Here is a 17695-nt window from a genome sequence, read left to right on the forward strand (position 1 = left end):
ATTTTAATCCTATCCTCCAGAGCACTTGCAGCCCCTCCCAGCTTGGTATCATCTGCAAACTTTATAAGTGTACTCTCTGTGCCATTATCTAAATCATTGATGAAGATATTGAACAGAACTGGATGCAGAAGTGATCCCTGCAGAACCCCACTCATTATGTCCTTCCAGCTTGCCTGTGAAACACTGATAGCTACTCTCTGGGAATGGTTTTCCAACCAGTTATGCGCCCACCTTATAGTAGCTCCATCTATGTTGTATTTCCCTAGTTTGTTGATGAGAAGGTCATGTGAGACAATATCAAAAGTCTTACTGAAGTCAAGATATAGCAAAGAGAACGCCTAGATTATAGGATGATCTTCAGAGCTCCTTGAGAATTAATAATCAAATACCATCCCAGCATGGGAAACTTGCTCTGCATGACTTGCTCTGTTCCAGAAAGATGATTTCATTCATTGCTTTAATAACTTGAGCATGTCCCCAGTACATGGCCCCTCTGGCCTGGCTTGACCTGACCCTCTGGGGTTAGTTGGAATCAGCAAAGATATTATTCACTTTGCCCATCCCAATCCTAGGGTTTGTGTCCCCTGTGGATTCTCTGATGCCTAATAAAGGTTGAGCTGTGCCTGAAGCTTTTCCCACACTCTGGGCATTTATGTGGTTTCTCTCCCGTGTGGATTCTCTGGTGTTTATTAAAGGTTGACCGATCCCTGAAACTTTTCCCACAGGTCAGGCATTTATAGGGTCTCTCTCCTGTGTGGATTCTCTGGTGCGTACTGAAGGTGGATCTATCACTGAAGCTTTTTCCACATTCGTGGCATTTATAGGGTCTTTCTCCCATGTGGATTAGCTGGTGTGCAGTGAGGGTTCAACTACAACTGAAGCTTTTCCCGCATTCAAGACATTTGTAAGGCTTCCCTCCTGTGTGGACTCTCTGATGTTTGGTGAGGTCTGAGCGCTGGCTGAAGCTTTTCTCGCAGTCAGGACACTTATATGGTTTTTCTCCTGTGTGGATTCTCTCATGAATGATAAGGGCTGACCTCCAAAGGAATTTTTTCCCACAGTTGCTGCACGTGTTGGGTCTCTCTGCAGTGGGGACTCTCTGCTGAATAGTGTATTTTATTTTCTCGACTACTCTGCTCAAGTGACTGGATTTACCCTGTCTCTCTTCTTGGTCATTTCCATGATACCGGTCTGGCCTGCACTGATTCTCAGGGGCCCTTTTACACTCAGGACTCTTGAAAACATCCCCATCAGCTCTTCCTGATACCGTCCAATGTAGTTGCTTCCTGATACCTTCCTGCTGAGGGTTCGCCTCCTCGCTCTCACTCACCATCCCATCACCTGCTGTGACAGAGAGAGAATCCAGACAGGAGTCACTCCCTGTGCTGGGGGGGAAGGGAATCTCAGAGAGGGGAACAGGAAAGGGGGAAGAAACCCAAATAACTGCTGAGGAGATTGTAGAATCAGTACTGGCTCTCCCCTCAAACCTTCCCAACAGGAGAGAAAGGAGGTGATCATTTCTGTCTCCTCACCCCATTTCAATACTGATGTGGAGAGGGGCTAACAGGTCAGACAGGACTGGTGAAAACTCATGACTAACGTCTGTCATGAGGATAGAGAAATTGGTTTGTGAGTCAGTTTAGCTGATTCCTCACCTGTGTGGGCATCTCTCAAGATCTCCCTTTCCTCAGAGCCCTGGAGATCTGGGACCCACGGCTCCTCCCCTTCTTCCAGCCAGGAGATCATGTCAGGTTGGGAATTCAGGAATTCTGTTTGGGGAGACAGGGAAACAAGTGTTGATCTTGTTCATTGAGGTCAGTACTTCCAGAGCCAGCATAGAATCATAGAATATCAGGGTTGGAAGGGACCTCAGGAGGTCATCTAGTCCAATCCCCTGCTCAAAGCAGGACCAATCCCGAGACAGATTTTTGCCCCAGATCCCTAAATGGCCCCCTCAAGGATTGAACTCACAACCCTGGGTTTATCAGGTCAATGCTCAAACCACTAAGCTATCCCTCCCCCACTCTAACAAAACCCAGAGGGGATCCTTCTCCCTTCCCCCACTCTACTGGGCTATAAATCATACAAGATCCCGTGATGCACTGGTGTTCCACTCTGCCTAGGGGTTCATCCACTCTGCCTAGAGAATGCCCTAACATTCCCCTGGGGAGCTGAGAAGAGTTGCTCACTAGGATACAACTCTGTCACTGCCAGTTATTCCCTCCCCTCCTATTCCCACCCTGCCCCCAACACCTATATCCATATTCCTCCAGAATGCAAGCCAGAGATATTACAGAGGGCTTGTCTACATGGTCAGTTAATGCCTGGCAAGCCAGAGGGTGAATGCACAGCACATTAGCCTTTGGGTATTGACTGGCCACGTGGACCCTGCTACCATGCATTGAAGGTGCAATGTAGAAAATCACTACACTCCTGCCTACAGTGCAGAGCAAAGAGCCTCCACTCATGGGGCCACAGTAGCACTCATGGGGCCACTAGCAGTAGGGCCACTCATGGGGCCACTAGCAGTAGGCCACCATCCCCATACTGATCAATGGTCAGTCAACCCTTTCCCATCACCCAGGAGACCTGCTCTGCCATCACAGAGTCCTGAGTCCCAGTGCAGTGCGTGGACCAAAGACCAGCCCTCCTCTCTTTTCTACTGTAGCGATCTACCCCACAGAGTTCTCCTGGACCATAAAGTACCCCATGAACCCTCTCTCAGCCCCAGCCCCTCACACTGTGAGGAACCAGCACTTCACAGAGATCAGCCACAGCCAGGAAAGGACACTGAAGAGAGTCTAGAACATATGGGGTGTCCTACTAACACAGCTGGCCGAGGTAGAACATGGGCAAGATGGAGGGGAAGCACATTTGGCCACTAGTGATTTAGGCAGAGCCAGGCATGAGACATTTGTCCATTTCGGAAATGGCAGCGGGGTCATAGACAACATAGGATAGGACTTGCCCTGGGAAGTGCAGGGGAGAGACAGTGAGTTTGTTCATCTTCCCTTGGCTATGGGAAGAGTAGCAGCATCATTATGACCCTGTGGGACAGTTTCTCACACACAGGATCAGGGGACTAGTGGGGCTGATCCCCTTCAAATCTGGGGGACCAGTGAATAACCCTGCACAGAATCTGATCCCAATGCTTCAGACACATACACACACACACAGGCCTGGTCTACACTACGAGTTTAGGTCGAATTTAGCAGCGTTAAATCAAATTAAGCCTGGACACGTCCACACGATGAAGCCCTTTTTTTCGACTTAAAGGGCCCTTTAAACCGGTTTCTTTACTCCACCTCCGACGAGGGGATTAGCGCTGAAATCGGCCTTTCTGGGTCGGATTTGGGGTAGCGTGGACGGAATTCGACGTTATTGGCCTCCGGGAGCTATCCCACAGTGCTTCATTGTGACCGCTCTGGACAGCACTCTCAACTCAGATGTACTGACCAGGTAGACAGGAAAAGCCCCGCGAACTTTTGAATTTCATTTCCTGTTTGCCCAGCGTGGAGAGCACAGGTGACCACACAGAGCTCATCAGCACAGGTAACCATGATGGAGTCCCAGGATCGCAAAAGAGCTCCAGCATGGACCGAACGGGAGGTACGGGATCTGCTCGCCATATGGGGAGACGAATCAGTGCTAGCTGAACTCCGTAGCAGTAAACGAAATGGCAAAATATTAGAAAAAGTCTCAAAGGCCATGAAGGACAGAGGCCATAACAGGGACGCACAGCAGTGCTGCGTGAAAATTAAGGAGCTAAGGCAAGCCTACCACAAAGCCAGAGAGGCAAACGGAAGGTCCAGGGCAGAGCCGCAAACATGCCGCTTCTACGCGGAGCTGCATGCCATGCTACGGGGTGCAGCCACCACTACCCCAACCGTGTGCTTTGACTCCCTCACTGGAGAAACACACAGGGAAGCGGGTTCGGGGTACGAGGAAGATGATGATGAAGACAATGAAGATAGCTCACAGCAAGGAAGCTGTTTCCCCAACAGCCAGGATATGTTTATCACCCTGGACCTGGAACCAGTAACCCCCGAACTCACCCAAGGCATGCTCCCAGACCCTGAGGGCGCACAAGGGACCTCTGGTGAGTGTACCTTTGTAAATATTACACATGATTTAAAAGCAAGCGTGTTTAATGATTAATGATTAATTTGCCCTGGCAATCGCGACCAGTACAGCTACTGGAAAAGTCTGTTAACGTGTATGGGGATGGAGCGGAAATCCTTCAGGGACACCTCCAGAAAGCTCTCCTTCATGTACTCCCAAAGCCTTTGCAAAAGGTTTCTGGGGAGGGCTGCCTTATCCCGTCCGCCATGGTAGGACACTTTACCACGCCAGGCCAGTAGCACGTAGTCTGGAATCATTGCATAACAAAGCATGGTAGCGTATGGTCCCGGTGTTTGCTGGCATGCAGACAACATCCATTCCTTATCTCTCTTTGTTATCCTCAGGAGAGTGATATCATTCACGGTCACCTGGTTGAAATGGGGTGATTTTATTAAGGGGACATTCAGAGGTGCCCGTTCCTGCTCGGCTGAACAGAAATATTCCCCGCTGTTAGCCACGCGGTGGGGGGCGAGGGGTGAAATGATCATCCCAGAGAATTGGGTGGGGGGGGGGGTTAGTTGGGTTTGTGCTGCATGTTAACCCGGAAACCGCAGCCCCTCCTTTTACATTGCAAACCCATTTTAAATGGCCAACCCAACGGGTGCTTGGTATGGGAAATGAGGGCGCTGCTGTTTGAAACCATTCCCACATGTTATGAAGGTTAAAAAAGCCAAAAGACTGTGGCTTATCATGGCTGCCTGCAAGCCGAATTCTGTTGCCTGGCACTGCGTGAGTGATCTCTCACACCAAACCGGCAGGCCCTCAATATAAGAGGAAAAATGCGACCTTGTAACGAAAACACATGTGCTGTGTAATGTGAACAGCAACATTTAACATGAAAGAGTGTACCCATTGTTCTCTAAAATGTGTCTTTTTAACCACCTCTCCCTTCTCCTCCACCAGCAGCAAATGTTTCTCCTTCGCAGAGGCTAGTGAAGATTAGAAGGAGAAAACGGCGGACTCGGGATGATATGTTCTCGGAGCTCCAGATGTCCTCCCACGCTGACAGAGCACAGCAGAATGCGTGGAGGCAGTCAATGTCAGAGTGCAGAAAAGCACAATATGAACGAGAGGAGAGGTGGCGGGCTGAATCGCGGGCTGAAGAGAGGAAGTGGCGGGCTGAAGAGGATAGGTGGCATCAGCTTGCTGACAGAAGGCAAGAGTCGATGCTCCGGCTGCTGGAGCATCAAACTGACATGCTCCAGCATATGGTTGAGCTGCAGGAAAGGCAGCAGGAGCAGAGACCGCCGCTACAGCCCCTGTGTAACCAACAGCCCTCCTCCCCAAGTTCCATAGCCTCCTCACCCAGACGCCCAAGAACGCGGTGGGGGGGGGGGGTCCAGCCACTCCACCCCAGATGATTGCCCAAGCATCAGAAGGCTGGCCTTCAATAAGAGTTAAAGTTTTAAAGTTTTAAACTGCAGTGTGTCCTTGTCCTTCACTCCTCCCCCACCCCTCCCGGGCTACCTTGGCAGTTATTCCCCTAGTTGTGTGATGAATTAATAAAGAATGCATGAATGTGAAGTAACAATGACTATATTGCCTCTGCAAACGGTGCTCGAAGGGGGGAGGGAAGGGTGGCTAGCTTACAGGGAAGTAGAGTGAACCAAGGGGGGGTGGGTTCATCAAGGAGAAACAAACAGAACTTTCACACGGTAGCCTGGCCAGTCATGAAACTGGTTTTCAAAGCTTCTCTGATGTGCACCGCGTCCTCCTGTACTCTTCTAACCGCCCTGGATTCTGGCTGCACGTAATCAGCGGCCAGGCGATTTGCCTCAACCTCCCACCCCACCATAAATGTCTCCCCCTTACTCTCACAGATATTGTGGAGCGCACAGCAAGCAGCAATAACAATGGGGATATTGGTTTCGCTGAGGTCTATCCGAGTCAGTAAACTGCACCAGCGGGCTTTTAAACGTCCAAATGCACATTCTACCACCATTCTGCACTTGCTCAGCCTATAGTTGAACAGGTCCTGACTACTGTTCAGGCTGCCTGTGTACGGCTTCATGAGCCATGGCATTAAGGGGTAGGCTGGGTCCCCAAGGATAACTATAGGCATTTCAACATCCCCAGCGGTTATTTTCTGGTCCCGGAAGAAAGTCCCTTCCTCCAGCTTTTGAAACAGACCAGAGTTCCTGAAGATGCGAGCATCATGTACCTTTCCCGGCCATCCCACGTTGATGTTAGTGAAACGTCCCTTGTGATCCACCAGGGCTTGCAGCAGCATTGAAAAGTACCCTTTTTGGTTTATGTACTTGGTGGCTTGGTGCTCCGGTGACAAGATAGGGATATGGGTTCCGTCTATCGCCCTACCACAGTTAGGGAATCCCATTGCAGCAAAGCCATCCACTATGACCTGCACGTTTCCCAGAGTCACTACCCTTGATATCACCAGGTCTTTGATTGCGTTGGCTACTTGGATCACAGCAGCCCCCACAGTAGATTTGCCCACTCCAAATTGATTCCCGACTGGAATCAAATTGATTTCAGACTGGCCGGTAGCTGTCTGGCGTTGCAAGCTTCCACAGGGTTATCGCCACTCGCTTCTCAACTGTGAGGGCTGCTCTCATCCTGGTATTCTTGCGCTTCAGGGCAGGGGAAAGCAAGTCACAAAGTTCCATGAAAGTGCCCTTATGCATGCGAAAGTTTCGCAGCCACTGGGAATCGTCCCACACCTGCAACACGATGCGGTCCCACCAGTCTGTGCTTGTTTCCCAGGCCCAGAATCGGCGTTCCACGGCATGAACCTGCCCCAGTAACACCATGATTTGCACATTGCTGGGGCCCGTACTTTGTGAGAGGTCTATGTCCATGTCAATTTCTTCATCACTCTCGTCGTCGCACTGCAATCGCCTCCTCGCCTGGTTTTTGCTTTGGCATGTTCTGGCCCTGCATATACTCAAGGACAATGCGCGTGGTGTTCATAGTGCTCATAATTGCCGTGGTGATCTGAGCGGGCTCCATGATCCCAGTGCTATAGCATCTGGGCTGAAAAAAGGCGCGAAACTATTGTCTGACGGAGGGAGGGAGGAGCGAGTGACGACATGGCTTACAGGGAATTAAAATCAACAAAGGTGGCTGTGCATCAGGGAGAAACACAAACAACTGTCACACAGAATGGCCCCCCCAAAGATTGAACTCAAAACCCTGGGTTTAGCAGGCCGTTGATTTCACGGAGGGAGGGGGAAGCAAATGAATACAGAAGAAATCTGGTCCATCTATCTTTTACATCTTAGGCTGGCAGCAGACGGTGCAGCATGACTGATAGCCATCGGCATCTTCTGGGTGCTTGGCAGAAAATGGTGCATTACGACTGCTAGCCATCATCGTCAAGACGGTGCAATAGGACTGCCGGCAGGACTGAGTCTCCAGGAGACAAAACATGTCTGCCCAGGCGCCTCTGACCAAACTCACAGAGGAGTACGATGATGATGGATACCAATCGTAATACAACATCTACTGCCAAAAGGCAAGGAGCTGCTGCTGTATAGCAATGCAGTCCCACGTCTGCCAGCACCCAGATAGCCGATGACGGCTACCAGTCATACTGCACCGTCTACTGCCAAAAGGCAATTAGCTGCTGCTGTGTACCAATCAGTACCACGTCTGCCGGCACCCAGATGACATATGGTGACGGTGAGCTGAGCTGAGCGGGCTCCATGCTTGCCGTGGTATGTCATCTGCACAGGTAACCCAGGAAAAAAGGCGTGAAACGATTGTCTGCCGTTGCTCTCACGGGGGTGGGGAGTGGCTGAAGACATGTACCCAGAATCCCCCGCGACACTGTTTTTGCTTCATCAGGCATTGGGATCTCAACCCATAATTCCAATGGGCGGTGGAGACTGCAGGAACTGTGGGATAGCTACCCACAGTGCAACGCTCCAGAAGTCGATGCTAGCCTCGGTACTGTGGACGCGGTCCGCCGACTTAATGCACTTAGAGCATTTTATGTGGGGACACACACAATCGACTGTATAAAAACGATTTCTATAAAACCGGCTTTTATAAATTCGACCTAATTTCGTAGTGTAGACACACACACACACACACACACACACACACACACACACAGAGCTTCCAACACCTGAGGGAACAGGAATCCTTACCCAGCGAGGTCATGGTCTCATAATTCTCCTGCATCACATCTCTGTAGAGGGCTCTCTGACCCGGGTCCAGCAGAGCCCATTCCTCCTCGGAGAAATACACAGCCACCTCCTCGAAGGTCACTGGCTCCGCTGCAGACATGGCCCTTCCCTGTTCCTCAGGAGTGTGGGATAAACTGGACTGGGACACGATTCTGCAGCCTGTCAGCAGGAAGAAGGAAAATTGAGGCAGTTTCAGAAGCGGCTTCAGTCTATTTCACATCTTGTTTCGCCCTGGGTTCTTTCCCTGCAGACAGACACTCTAGATTCTGCAATGTGGGGAAATGCTTTAGCCCAAGATTTTCAGAACTGGCAACAAGAGTTAGTTCCCAAATCCACAGTCAGGTCTTTCAATCAGTGGCCTGTGCTTCCAAAATGCTGAGCCTGCAACACTGGGGTTCAGTTCTAAGTGCCCAGCACTGCTCATCATCAGGCCATTTATTCTAGTGCCTGAATATGTATTTACAAAATTAACTTTAGACTCCTGTAGTTACAGATCTTGGCCTAATCATTTAATTACAGTGCAGACGCCGTCCCTGCCACTAGGACTAAACCCACAAAGACATTATTAAATCCTTGGTAACAGAGATTAAATGAAGTTAATGGGACCACTCACATGGCCAATGACGAACAAATGTGTAAGTATTCACAGGATCAGATGTGAAGTGAGTAAACAAATCTTATCAAACAGAATCAGTGTGCACACACAGTGAACCCCTGTAACACAGCTACATCAAAATAGGTTTTTCCAAACTACAGAGAGGCAGGGCCGGCTCTAGGATTTTTGCCGCCCAAAGCAAAAACAATTTTGGCCACCCCCCCCCCCCGTTTTTTAATTACCCCACCCCCGGCCCCACCTCAACTCCGCCCCTTCCCCAAATCCCCAGCCCTGCCTCCTCCCCCCAGGTTCTCAAGCCTAGGAGGGAGGGGGAGACTCCGAGTGGCCGCGGTGCGGGCGCCGCTTCTCCCCCTCCCTCCCAGGTTTGAGAGCCTGGGAGGGAGGGGGAGAAGCGGCGCGCGAGCGGCAGCAGCAGCGGAGGTGAGCTAGGGCGGCCGGGGCACATTTTTAGGGGCGGCATTCTGGCGCCGGCCATGCCGCCCCTAAAAATGTGCCACCCCAAGCACCAGCTTGTTTTGCTGGTGCCTAGAGCCGGCCCTGCAGAGAGGAATGTGTCTGACCAAGGAATTCTCTCTCTTTGCTATGCAGTTTCTAGCCAAAACACAATGAACTAGAGCTGTTGAAAATATAATTCTAATCCATCCCCCAAAAACATACACTCACCATCCAGTGTCTTCTCAAAAACAGACTGAGTGATTCTTCTTTAAAGTTCCTAAAATAAATTCACTGAGGACAGAGACCTGTCACCTAGAGATGAACACAGGAATTGCCAGACTTGATCAGACCTGGGGTCCACCTAGTAACTTTGGCCCAAATCCACCAAGGGTTTTAGGTGATGCTGCAATCCACAAATGCCCTGATGGCTGCCACCTAACCCTGTAAGCACCTAAACATACTTGGTGCCTAAACTTTTGATGTAGAAGTTCCCTCATCCCTAAAGTTCTGCCTCTGAGCATGTGGATGGCTACCTCACTCTAGGAGTCTGGATACCCATCTCATGGCTAATCCCCCGTATGACCCACAAACTGGGAGAATATAGAAATTCTTTCACTTGGCTCATAGCAGGGGCCAGGTCTGGCAGGTGTGCTCACTAGCTGCCTATCACATGCTAAGTGATGAGGGGAAGGGGAGGAGAGGAAAGGAGCAGGCCGTCCCGTATAACCTTCTCCCCAGTGGTTAAGGTTCTCACTCAGCATGGAGGAGATGTCCGTCCACTTCTCCCACCTGCCTGATCTCTGCCATCTCACTGGTAGGTGCCCTCACCACTAGACCAGAGTGTGAATCCTATTTGCTTGTGGGCCCAATTAATATTTAATTACTTGTGCAAAGTGGAACAACTTCAGCAGGAGAGATTCGCTAACAGACCATCCCATAGCCTGGCTGGTAGGACACCCACCTAAGAGGTGACAGATCCCTGGTCAGGCCACTTTGCCTCATCAGTCAGAGGGGAGATTGAAGTGGGGGCTCCCACATCCCAGGGGAGTACCCTACCCACTGGGGTGAGGAGAGCTCCTGCTCCTCTGCCTGCCCCTGGCCACTCTGTGCAGAGTTCAGCAGGTGCTGAACTGATTCTCACAAGAAACACTTGAGGCACCAAGCTGCCTGCTTGGAGGAGAGGGGTCCTGGCTGCAGTTCACAAGCAGAGATGGGTGCCTCCCAGTGTGGGCTTAGGACACACCCATCATTAGCATCTCCCACTGGTTGCCTTCAGCAGCTCCCCCGCACCCAGCCTGCTGCCTTTTGTGGATCCCAGCCATTGTTAGACCCCTCTCTCTGCCCAGTCACTGTACAGGGAGCCTGGGCACTTAACTCAGGCTTTGTAACCCATAGTGTTGTTTCCTGTGACTTTCTAGGTGCACAAACGTTCCCAGGAAAGTCAGTCTGCCCCGGGGTGCTGCAGGGAAAGGGGCTGGGCAGGGCTGGGAGCCGGGAACCTCCCTCCCCATTGATTGCTCCTGCTGCCCTGCCAGTCTCTCCCCCTGTCTCCATCCCACCCCGTCTCCCCTCCCCTCGGGCTGGGAGACTCGGTCCCTGGCCCGGCACGGGGCGTTCGCTCTCCCGGAGCTGGCTCGGCTCCTGCAGGCGCTCAGGGGAGCAGAGCAGGGGGGGGGGGGTGTGTCAGGGAGGGGAGCAGCTCTGGGACTCGCAGACCCCCGCCCCCGAGAGCAGAGCTGGGGCGAGGAGGGGCCGGTGGTGCAGAGTCACTTTCCTGCCCGGCCCCAGCCCTTTTCCCTGGGTCTCTCCCCTCACCTGCAGGCTCCGGCTCAGGGGCTGGTGGCGGCAGAGCCCGGGGCTGCCCCAGGGGCTGGTTCCAGCCCCCGGAGAAAGTCCCCCCGGCTGGGCACAGAGGGGCGCTAGGGAAGGGCTCTCCCCGCACACACCCCGCTGGGGAGCAGCAGCTCAGCCCGGGCTCCCGGCTCACAATAGAGGCAGTGGCAGCGTCTGACCCGGGAAGTTCAGCCCCGGATCTGCGGAGCAGTAACAGCTGTTGAAGCCGCTGCCCTCACTCTGCCCTTGCTACCACCAGACTCCCGCAATCAAAGTGTGTTACAGGGAGGCAGAGGCAGACGGGGAAATCCAAAGGGAGGGATGGCCAGAATGTGAGCAGGGGCAGGAGAAGAAGAAAAGCAACAAGGTGCAGAAGATGTGGTGAAGGAAGGGGAATGATCTCAGAACCCCTCCCTAGGTGGTATTAAAGGTGCTGTGTCACACAGGCACACACCATCCAGAACAATTCATAATTTCCATATGTTTTAGATGTTCAAAGAATTTCTTATCAATTTTCTTAGCTGTAACAGGCAGAAACCTGTAACCTCATAGCTGCTCACAGATTTATCTTATTGCCCAAATTGGACTCCCTTTCTTGTAGTTTTACTCCTTTTAATGGCTGTTTTTTGAAAATGTTGTTTGTTCCTAGCAGTCCAAAATTATTTTGGTTAACATTGTACAGATAGATGGCATTGTGCTACTTCGTTTACGTTTTAAATAGCAACTCATCTTGGGAAATATTAAGTGACCGTAGTGTCTTAAGCAACCCATCTTATACTTTATTAATAGCTTACTATATTACTTACTATATTAATTGATGTTAGTAGCTTAAGCAAACCATCTTACTTTTCTAATCTATCACTTCCTCGGTTTTCTTATGATTTTGTAACTTGCGGTTTTTATTTCTAAATTTTCAGTATTTTTATCCTATTGCACTAATGTATTCTTTGTGATCAGATGTTATTAAGACTTATAGATTTCAGGGGCTGCTGTCAAAACGTCTGCAGTTTAATTTGATGCACCAATGAGCACTGCTTTCCTCAATTCCTGTTTTGCCCTTCTATCCAGTGCCTTAAGTGCTTTGACATGTCCCCACTTGTGCATAGAAATGACTTCCCAAATTTTCATTAGGAGTACTTTCTTCTGTGAAATCCATCTGAAAGGCCACATTCTACAGTATTTTTACTAAACTTATTTACAGTATTAGACAACCCCAAGAATTCAAAAATCATCAGTCGTGCACTAAAATATGATATTTTTTAAAAGAAATACATTTGGGTTCTATTTGTTTGCATTTTTGCATCTATAGGATATATTAGCTTCATATTGTCCAGCTTTTTTCCTTAACCAGGAAGGCTAGAGTCCTTTTAATGAAAGCTGCAATTATCAATGAATCTCTTGATTCCAGCAGCTTGTGCCTTCAGATAAATACCAAACATTGCCATGATAAAATCATGAGAGTTGGCGACACAGGATATATGTATTTGACTACCTAGAAACACACAGCATTGGTATGAATGGGAATACTTGTACTACATCAAATGAAAGGCTTGTTTAAATTATTTCTAGATAGAGGCCTTCATTTGCAAACAATGATTGGGTGCTACTTCTCCCAAAGAATGATTTAATACCATTTTGGATTTCTAAGTATATTGTGTCAACACTATTACCTATTACTGTTTGCCAAAAGCTGGGAATGGGTGACAGGGAATGGATCACTTGATGATTACCTGTTCTGTTCATTCCCTCTGAGGCACCTGGCATTGGCCACTGTCAGAAGACAGGATACTGGGCCAGATGGACCTTTGGTCTGACGCAGTATGGCTGCTCTTATGTTGACCAACCAAACTTGTAATTTCATCACAAAAAGATATCACGTTAGTTTGACAGGATTTATTTACCATAAACTCATGTTGATTTGCATTAATTACATTACCCTCCTTTAGATCTTTATTAATTGAGTCTCTTATCAGCTGCTCCATTATCATGCCCAGGTCATCCTGTTTGCACCAATTTTTAAAAGGGGGTAATCTTGGCCATCTGTCAGCCTTCTGGAACTTCCCCAGTGCTCCAAGACTTATTGAAAATCAACATTAAAAGTCCAGCGAGCTTCTCGGCCATCTCATCTAAAACTCGTGGGTGCAAGTTACCTAGTCCTGCTGATTTAAAAATGTATCACTTTAGTAGCTTCTGTTTAACATCCTCCAGAGATACTAGTGGAATGAAAAATGTGTTGTCACCGCCACATGATGATTTTTTCCCCCTCAAATACAGAACAGAAATATTTATTGAACATATCTGCTTTTTCTGAATTATTATTGATAATTCTATCATTTCCATCTAGTAATGCACCAATACCTTTCTCATGATTCTTTTTGTTTCTAATATTTTTTTTAAAAAGCTCCTTCTTGACTCTAATGACTCTAGATTTCTCCTTGTGTCCCTTGACTTCCTTTTTATTTTTGTAGAATTCCTAACTTCTGCTTTATATGTATGACTATCAACTTCCTCTTTCCTCCATTTGTTTTATATCTATCTATAATTTTTTGAAGCTGCCTTCACTTCCCCATTAAACCAAGTTGTTTTTTTAACCAGTGTGGCCTTCTGCCTTGATTGCAGGATTGTGGCTTTTTGGGCACTTAGTAAGATGCTTTTAAATGATTTGCAAATATCATTCACATTTTTCTGATTACATTCTTCCTCCCAGCTGATTTGGCTCATAATTGTTTTCAGCTTTGCAAAATTGGCCCTATTAAAGTACCAAGTATACATCTCACTGGTCTGGATTTTATTCTGCTTCCGCATTATAAATGTGATCAAGCCATGATCACTGGTGCCTAAGCTTCCATTAACTTTTAGTTCTGTGATCAGTTTCTCTTTATCAGTTAAGACAAGGTCTGATAAAAAAAAAAATTCCCCTATGTTGGTTACAACACTATTTTGGTTAGGAAATTGCCATCTATTACATTTAGAAATTCCCAGGGATGTTTTAGCAGTACTTAATTTTTGCCAGGGCTTGCCAGGGCTGAGCCTTGGCACCTCTGGTGGCAGTTCATAGCTCCAGCACCCCTGGACTTGCTGCATCAGTTATGAATGTAAAAATATTGCCTGAGCCCGGCACCTCTTTCATTACAAATTAAACACTGTGTTTTAGTACTGGCAGCATGAGACCTACAGAATATGTCACTCAAACTGAAATCTCCCATGATCACACAGGGTTTTTTCCCCCTACACATTGTAGATAGGTGTGTAACTCTTCTGCCAACACACCAGCAGGGGCCAGGTCCTTATTTCAGGGGATTCTCTTCAATTTTGTCTCAAGCCCCCACCGAGTAATCTAGGAACCTCTAAATCACTCGGGTGCCTTTGCCAGGCAAATCTGTTCCTATTTGCAAGCACAGAGATTTAAACAAATGAAATTCAAAAAAGAACTAGATAAATTCATGGAGGATAGTGTGATGCTGCACTCCATATGATTTTATGAAAATATGCTAATAAGTGTGAATATAATGTAACTGGAATATGCTTCATGCAAAAGGTCTCTTGTAAGGTATCATTACAAAGCTTATAATCTACTGAGTGTGTTCATCCTATTTGTATGAATGTATCATTCTTGTATCTGAAACTAGAAATATGAAATATAACTGAGATCCTTTTGTAGTTATGCAAAGTGTGGGCCATTAATGGTGGTTTAGAATCTTGATTGCTCCCATCAACTAGGACAATTAACTGTAGATGGCTCTGTTTACTTGCAAGCCTTCCTGTGAGTCAGGCCGGGAAGAATCAAGGGTTGGGGTCTCAGGCCATATGACCATGTCACCTGGTACTGGAATCCATCTTAAACCTGGGGCTTTTCCATTAGAAGGAGGGGTGGGGACAAAAGATTCCCACCTTGTGCCAAAGCTATAAAAGGGGGCTGCAGTCATGAGAAATCCCCTAGCTACCACCTGAGCTGAAACAAGGACTGTACCAAGGGAAAGGATTGGGCCCAGACTAGAAAGGAGTCTAGTCTGTGAAAGAAGCTTATTGGAACGTCTCTGAGGGTGAGATTTATCTGTAATCAGTTTCTTACTATATTAGGCTTAGCCTTGTGTGTTATTTTATTTTGCTTGGTAATTTACTTTGTTCTGTCTGTTATTACTTGGAACCACTTAAATCCTACTTTTTATACTTAATAAAATCACTTTTTGCTTATTAATTGACCCACAGTAAGTAATTAATTCCTGGGGGAGCAAACAGCTGTGCATATCTCTCTATCAGTGTTATAGAGGGTGGACAATCTATGAGTTTACCCTGTATAAACTTTATACAGAGTAAAACGGATTTATTTAGGGTTTGGAGCCCATTGGGAACTGGGTATCTGGGTGCTAGAGACAGGAGCACTTCTTAAGCTGTTTTCAGTTAAGTCCGCAGCTTGTGGGGGACGTAGTTCAGACCTGGGTCTGTGTTTGCAGCAGGCTAGCGTGTCTGGCTCAACAAGACAGGGTACTGAAGTCCCAAGCTGCCAGGGAAAATGGGCTCAGAGGTAGTCTCAGCACATTAGGTGGCAGTCCCAAGGGGGTTTCTGTGACCCAACTCATCACAGATAATCCATCAATGACTATTAGCCAGGATGGGCAGGAATGGTGTCTCTAACCTCTGTTTGCCAGAATCTGGGAATGGGAGACAGGGAGTGGATCACTTGATGATTACATGCAGGGCCGGTTTTAGGCCGATTCAGCCGATTCGGCTGAATTGGGCCCCACGCTGCGAGGGCCCCGCGCTGCAGCTCTCCACCCCGCCCTCAGCACACTTCCCCCTCCTCCCCTGAATGCTCCGCCCCCTGCTCCTCCCCTGCTTCCCGCGAATCAGAGGTTCGCGGGAAGTCTGAAAAGAAGCAGGGGCGGGCAGGCAGCACCAGGTAAGCTGGGGTGGCGGGGGGCGTGAGAAGGGCTCCGGGGAGGCGCGGCCCAGTCTGGCCCCGGTTCCGGCCGAGCACGCAGGCCCCAGCGGCTCTGGCCCGGCTTGGCTCCAGCCCGGCCCCCGTGGCGCGGCGTGGCTCGGGTCCGGCCCCCGCGGCGCAGCTCGGGTCCGGCGCGCCTCCGTCCCGGCCCCCGCGGCGCGGCTCCGGCCCGGCCCGGCCCCCGCGGCGCGGCGCGGCTCCGGCCCGGCCCCCATGGCTCCGGCCCGGCCTGGCCCAGCCCCCGCAGCGCAGCTCCGGCCTGGCGCGGCCCGTGCGGCTCCGGGCCGGACCCAAGCCCGGCAAGCCCGGCAACCCCGGCCGGAGCGCGGCTCGATTCCTGGGGGTGGGGCTTGCAGCAAGCCCCGCCCCCAGGAATCGGGCCCCGCTCTTGCTAAAGCCGGCCCTGATTACATGTTCTGTTCATTCCCTCTGGGGCACCTGGCATTGGCCACTGTCAAAAGACTGGGTTAGATGGACTTTTGATCTGACCTAGTATGGCAGTTCTTATGTTCTTAACTTTATTGGGGGGGGGGGGGAGGAGGCCCCACCAGAGTCACTAGGCTGACACAAATGGTTGCTGTGAATTCCTGCTCCCTGTGTTGTTCACACAACTGCTCTCTGACACAGGCTGGGGCCTGGGGGTGAATCCAATGGCTGCTGTGCTTTGGCAGCTGCTCAGGTGTGCAGAACTGCTGCTGGGCTCCCACCTCTGCTTACCAGCATCTAGACAACTGGAATCTCTGGTGACTTTTACCCACATGAAGCAATTACACCTCTTAGCTTAGCTTTCCAGGTGTAAGGAGACCAGTAGCCTTAGGACCGCAGCAGAGTCTCTATCACCCAAAGAGCTATTCCCAGTGACAAACATCAGTTTCGATCAGGGTGACCTCATACTCAGTCATTGTCCAGGCTTTGCCCAGTTGGGTTCTCAACAGGGTACTCAAATATATAGACCCCAAGTACAAAATTTAGTCAAATTATACTCCAATGTCCCCAAACTAGCTGCAGTTAATATGCAAATGAGGCACTGCCTTGCTCAGTCCACTGCCTTTGCTCCCCAGCAGATGCCAGCAGAGAGCTCATTCAGTTACCTCCCTTCTCTTATAGGCTTTAAGCCACAGGACTTAGACATGTGTGAGAAGCCAGTCATCCTGTTCTCCATTATGATGTGGTCGTCTGTAGCAGACACCAACTAGTACCCCATCTTGTGCTTGATCTGCTCAGACACTGATCCATAAACATTCAACATCATTTTCTTCTGACAAAGTAATGTTATTTTTGACATAGGATGCCAAGTCCCCCCCCCCCCCCCCCCACACACACACAGTTTTTGCCCACTTGCTCCTTCCCAGAGAGGTTATAATCATTGATTGTAACATTCCAATAGTGCAAATTATCTCACCAGGTTTCAATAATACCAACTACATCAAAGTTATACTCATAAATGAGTAATTCTAATTCCTCTTAGTTTGTTACCCAGGCTCCTAGCATTGGTATATAGTCAATATGAGTGACTATGCCCCCCTCTCCCCACCTTTGTAAGTCTTTTATGTGGAGTCATGGAAAAACTGTTAAGGCATTTTAAATTTAAAGGAATTA

General features: G+C 49.2%; 1 pseudogene; it reads right to left on the bottom strand.

Moving 5' to 3' along the window:
• Nucleotides 1–568: 568 nt before the first annotated feature.
• The window catches only part of LOC135887579 (zinc finger protein 271-like), a 187221-nt pseudogene continuing 170094 nt past the window's right edge, over nucleotides 569–17695 (bottom strand).

Source organism: Emys orbicularis, chromosome 13, assembly GCF_028017835.1.
Source record: "Emys orbicularis isolate rEmyOrb1 chromosome 13, rEmyOrb1.hap1, whole genome shotgun sequence".
Taxonomy (NCBI): domain Eukaryota; kingdom Metazoa; phylum Chordata; order Testudines; family Emydidae; genus Emys; species Emys orbicularis.